Source organism: Leopardus geoffroyi, chromosome C2 (genome assembly GCF_018350155.1).
Source record: "Leopardus geoffroyi isolate Oge1 chromosome C2, O.geoffroyi_Oge1_pat1.0, whole genome shotgun sequence".
Taxonomy (NCBI): Eukaryota; Metazoa; Chordata; class Mammalia; order Carnivora; family Felidae; genus Leopardus; species Leopardus geoffroyi.
The window spans coordinates 74486318-74492317 of NC_059333.1; positions in this window are offsets into that span (position 1 = coordinate 74486318).

A 6000-nucleotide genomic window follows, 5' to 3' on the forward strand; every position below is an offset into this window, starting at 1 on the left:
AGAGCCATCGGAGGGCGCGTGCCTCGGCCAACACCTTGGTTTCAGACTTCCAGGCTCCAGAATCGTGAAGGAATATATTTCTGTTGTTTTAAGCCACCCAGTTTTGGGCACTTCAATACGGCAGCCATGGGAAATGAATACACCTGCCTCTGGCTTCTTTCAAGACCGAAATTTCGTGGCAATGTTATTTTACCGATAATCATCCAAATGACTGACTGGGGTGGCTTCAGTTTACCAGAACACAGATAGAGAGAGGAGCTGGGAGGGACACGTAGTGGCTAAGAGCGTCAGCTCTGGTGCCCAGCTCTGTATCCCACTTTGGCTGCTTGACCTCTCTGTGCACAGCTTGCTTTCCTTTCTATGGGGTGTCGGGTGGCGATAACAAAGCCACAGTGGCTTCATAGGTTACAGGGAGGGTTCAATGAGTTAGCACATCTAAAATACCTAGACTGGTACCTGGCGTGTAGCTAGTACTTGCTCCTTTAAAGTTATCCATCCAGGCAGGATTGCACGGTCGCTTTAGAGATGGACAGACATGACTTTGAATCCAAATTCTGCTATTTACCAACAGTGTTACCTTGAGCATTGGCTTATTTTACTAAACGTCAATTCCCCCATCTCTACAATAAAAGTAATGCCTGCTGTGGAAAGAGGATTTCCAAAGGATGTAAAATTACAGCTCTCAAACAGATAACAAATGAACACCCGTGAAAGATTTTCACTTACCATTGAATGAACTAGAGAGATGTTACAGTTGGTTCAAAGGAGAACCCAAAAAACAGACACGTGTAGGTGAGAAAACTTGAAATGCATTTTCCAATGGACACACTGAACTGGCCTTGCTTGCACAGGGGAAGGTTGCCTGGCTCATTTGTGTGTCCACAGTCAAGAACTGCTGTGTGTCCCCTGTCCCCTACCACTTACAGAGCTGTAGAATGAACTCAGAGGTTCAAAGAGTGTGCTCTCAACAATACGTACTTTTCTCTTAGAGACATCCAGTAACCTTTCTTGCTTATTCCAGGTTTCCTTCTGGTCTCTCACATGTTTATATGCACAGGGTTGGAAACAAGATAGATGAATATATGAAAAAAGTTGCTGAACAAGGTATGATCCTATTTTCATAAAAACAACGAGCTGTGGGGTTTTATGTATGTATATATATATATATATATATATATGCCAAACGCATGAGTAGGTGTGCATGTATATGGTGGGTTAAATATAGGGGCGCCTGGGTGGCTCAGTCGATTAGGTGTCCCGCTTCGACTCAGGTCACGATCTCACGGTCCGTGGGTTCGAGCCCCGTGTCGGGCTCTGTGCTGACAGCTCGGAGCCTGGAGCCTGCTTCGGATTCTGTGTCTCCCTCTCTCTCTCTGCCTCTCCCCCACACGCACTCTCTCTCTCTCTCTCTCTCTCTCTCTCTCAAAAATAAATAAAGATTAAAAAAAAAATTAAACTTCTGCCTTGTTTGAATAAAAACAAATACCTGCTCCACAGTGTATTGTAAATGAGGAATGTCTGAATGAGAAATATGTCTGTGGTGCTTGGCACGATGCCAGCGTTCAATAAATGGTAGGCTTCATTATTATTATTAATGTATATTCAAAGAGCCCAGAGCCTCCAGGCCTGTTCTTGCAAGAAATCACTAACAGGATCAACCATACGGCTGCCCGAGGATTTCTCCCTTTGAGAGAAGCTAGTTTTGAAACCTTGGACTAGTGTTTTGGGACCCACTTGCCTGCCCCTTACCCCCTCGAGATCAGAGGAAGTCTCCTTCCTGAGTTACGGCCTCGGGGTGGCTCCTGTCTGCTATATTTCCTTAGCCCTGTTGGCAGACCCATGCTTAGACCCAGCCGGTGACAAGCTCCTTGACCACAGGACGGAGGCCTGGCTGGCCAAACTCTACCTGGAGGGGCTGCCTAAGGTCCGTGGCCTCCTCCAGCCCAGGCTGGGGCTATGAGTCATCCGTCCGCTCCAAATGAGTGTGATCAGCCTTCCCCAGCCAGGGAAAGGGGACGACAACAACATGCAGAGACATGCAGAGACCAATGTCTCGCAACATGCGGAGACAACATCGAGCTTTTGATTACGTAAAACTGAGTATCTAATCTTATCCTCTGACTCATCCCCAAGGGGCAGCCTTGTAACATTGGAGAGGCCGTGGGATGGAGTCAGCACACCTGACCCTCGTGCAGGTTTGGCCATCACCTGGCTTTCATCACCATGAACCGAGCCTTAGTTTTCCCATCTGCCCAATGGGAATGAGACCAGTGTTTCTCTCCAGGGGCAGTTGTGAAGCTCAAAAAAGGTGGTGTCTGTGAAGGCACTTGGTGAGGTGTGGAGTTCTGTGGAGACTTAGTTCTGGTTGATGTGGTGAGGCACTGCAGGCTGGTTAATACGCTGTAATAAGAGCAAACGTCCTACAGTACTTACCTTGTTACTCAGGCCATGTCGTATACGCTTTACTTATATCTTAGTTATTCAATATTCATAGCAGCCCCATGAGGCATGTGTTATTATCCAATCCCCACTTTACAGATAACAAAACAGAAGAGGTGAGTAACTCCCCAAACCTTTCCATGGCAATAGTCTTACCCCGGGGAAGAATCTTTCCTCAGGGGACCACCACTTCGCCAAACCCACAGACTCAACTGGGTTTCCTTTTCCTTTTTATTGTAGAATGTTTCACCACATAGAAGAGTACCAAGAATACTGTAACAAAAACACATAAATAGCGGGTGCCCCGCTTTATTACTTACCAAACTCCTGGCCAATTTGCTTTATCTCGATCCCCTCCTCTCCCTGGATTCTTCTGAAGCAAATCCCAGACATCACGAGTATATGTATTTCATTTTGTATTTCCATAAAACAGAGATTCTTCCAAAAACATTAACCATGAAACCGTTAATCTTTGAACCACGAAACCTAACACTTTTCGACGCTAATTCAATAATCCTTAGTATAATCTACTATTTGGTCAGTGTTTATATTTCCCTGATTATCTTCTACATGACAAAAATTTATTTGAATTGGGATACAAATAAAGTTCATATATTGTAAATGGTTGATAGGTCTCTTACGGTTGTTTTAATCTAGAGGTATCTTCCTCTATTTTTTTTTTTCTAGCATTTTGTTTGTTATTGCTGCTTGAAGAAGCAAAGTTACTTGCCCTCTAGAGTTGGCCACAGTATGGATCTTACTGAATGCAGTCCTATAGTTTATATGGTTGTGGTAGCTCTGTCCCCTAGATTTTCTGTATATGGGCTGCCCAGAGTCCGTGTTTTGGATTTTTTTAGCAAGAACACTTCATAGGTGGTGTCCTGTTTCTCCCTCTAGCATTCCAGCTACTAGCCTCTTGGCTTCCCAGGATACAGGACGCCATCTTGAAAGAACATGTGTGAATATGAGGACACTGGGATCCAGTGGGGCAAAGCCGGAAAGGAAATGGCTCAAGAAAACTTGAGGTCTTGAACTGTACCCACTGTTTTAGTGGGGAGGGCTCCTCCTCCTCCTAATAACGAGCATCACTTCTTGAGTGTTACAATGTGCCAAGAAGTGTTCTCCCCGCTTTTACTGTAAAAACCAGTTTATTCCTTCTTAACCCTAGGCAGTCAGTGCTAATAGGTATTACAGTTTAGAAACGGGGAACCAGGGGGATTAAATCACTTGCTCCAAATCTCACCACAGTGTTTGTCAGAGGACACAGTCCTGTCTCTGGCAGTCCTTGACTCAGGGACTTTCCAGGCCTATATCATCAGCACACTTTGAAATGCTGCCTTCTCACTCTGACTGACCCTTCGTGATCTCAAAATAGTGTGGCAGCTACAAATTCCTCTTTTATCTTTTAGGGAGTTTGCCTCTGGGACAGCCACTCACTTCCAGATTCCTCGTCTCAAGGTCCCCTTGTAGACATAAGAATTATGCTTTCTTGTCAAGCAGTACGTTGCAAGCTAGATTCACAAATATGGCTGGCCCATAGGCCTGGAACCCTCAGCCTTCTGGAAAATGCTGCTTGCCTGTCTCTTGATGCTAGAGGACCACGATAATGCTTTGCTCTACAGACGGTCTGTAGGGACTGTTTAGTTCAACCGCTTTACAAAATACAGGCCCGAGGGTTGGAGGTCTTCCTACCTAGCTCTGGGGCTGTGGCTAAAGCCATACATCTCTCTCTGTTTCACCTGCAGAGCTAGGATGACGATCTTTGTATGTTACAGGGATGTCGCTGGCCTAAGACTCCTCTTTAGAAAAAAGGGAAATAATAAATATCATGTAAAAGCTTCAAGAACCAAACCTCAGTGTTCTACTGTGAACCAAACCTCTCTGCTCCAGAAACATGGAGCAGGTTGGAGTGGGGTTGGGGTGGGGAGGAGAGGGGGAGAGTAGAGTAGCAGGGAGTGTCAGGACCAGCTACATAATTTGCGGGATTATTGCAAAATGAAAATGTGCGGCTCCTGGCTCAAAAATTATCAAGAACTTCAAGGTAGTGACAACTGAGCATTACACAAAACATGGGGCCCTTCCGAGTTGGCTCTTGCTGGAACTTTTTGATGCACCCAAAGCACTTTTATAAATGGTGTGACGTTTATAAAATGAGACCAGCTAGGCTGGGCTGTATAGCATGCTACTTTTTTTTTTTTTTTTTTTAACGTTTATTCATTTTTGGGACAGAGAGAGACAGAGCATGAACGGGGGAGGGGCAGAGAGAGAGGGAGACACAGAATCGGAAACAGGCTCCAGGCTCTGAGCCACCAGCCCAGAGCCTGACGCGGGGCTCGAACTCACGGACCGCGAGATCGTGACCTGGCTGAAGTCGGACGCTCAACCGACTGCGCCACCCAGGCGCCCCTAGCATGCTACTTTTAATATTGGCTCAACTAACTCTGAACTGTGGGATATCCCAGATAGAGGTAGAGTCGGAATAAACAGTGAGTATCCCGGGGGAAAATCTTAGGGTATCTAAAGACCATACCGTGGTAGTAATTGCCCAGTACAGTGATTTCTGCCTCAGAATGAAGGGGCAGGGGCAAGTAGTGTGTGCAAAAAGCACTATTTACGACTTCTATATACAAACCCTAGAAAGAGCGGCCCCGCAAAAGCTTCCTGGTCTATTCAAGATGGAGAGGAGGTAGGGTAAGGAAGCATTGCCCATGGTTGGTTTCGAGGAGGCTGAGACACAGTGCCTGTGATTCTTTGTGGAAAACAGCAATATGAGGACAGACATTTGGCAGATGTTTATCAAAATAAAAGAAGTCTGGAAATGTGGAATGGCGGCCGCAGATGAGATTTCTCTGAGGAGAACCCTTGGCAGAATGGAACGTTCCCCTCTTTAGAGGAGAAGTTGACCCTTATAGAGACGGGTCATACCCAGAAGTTGGAGCAGGAATGTTTGGAGTTGGCATACCAGGCGTTTTTTCACCAGCTATCTCTACAGGATCTCAGAGACTTCCATCAGGAAGCCCAGGGATACGAATCCACATTGCCCAACCCAGGGCATCTAGTTCACAAACCATTCGCATCTAGTCTACTGGGAGATGTGCTCCGGGAAGTCTTACACGTGTGTTATCGTGGGGCCAGTATCCCCAGAGGTGTATGATGTCCTCAGCATTTTTCTCCTCCGAGGTTACTGGAGCATTCTATAAAACAGCAGCCCCCCAGTGGTCCGGGGGTCCTCCGAGGGAATGGCATGGACTTCTCTGCTATGGTGAGGCCTAGGCTGACAGGGACATTCCATGTCCTTTTTTCTCCTTCCCCATGCAGCATCCCAATGAGTTCCCTTTAGGGGATGAAATCAGCTTGGAGCAAAACCACTCCAACTCCAGAAAGCAAGACTTGGTCCTCCTGAAAAGTTACTTAATGCAGCTCTAATACTCATTTAATCTTTAAGTCTGGCCGTCCTTTTTCCTGGCCCGATGGTAATTCACTATGGTTGTAAATAAAAGGTAGAGGACAGCCGTGATTGAGGGCACAGGATTTGTAGCCAGACTGCCCGAGTTCAAATCC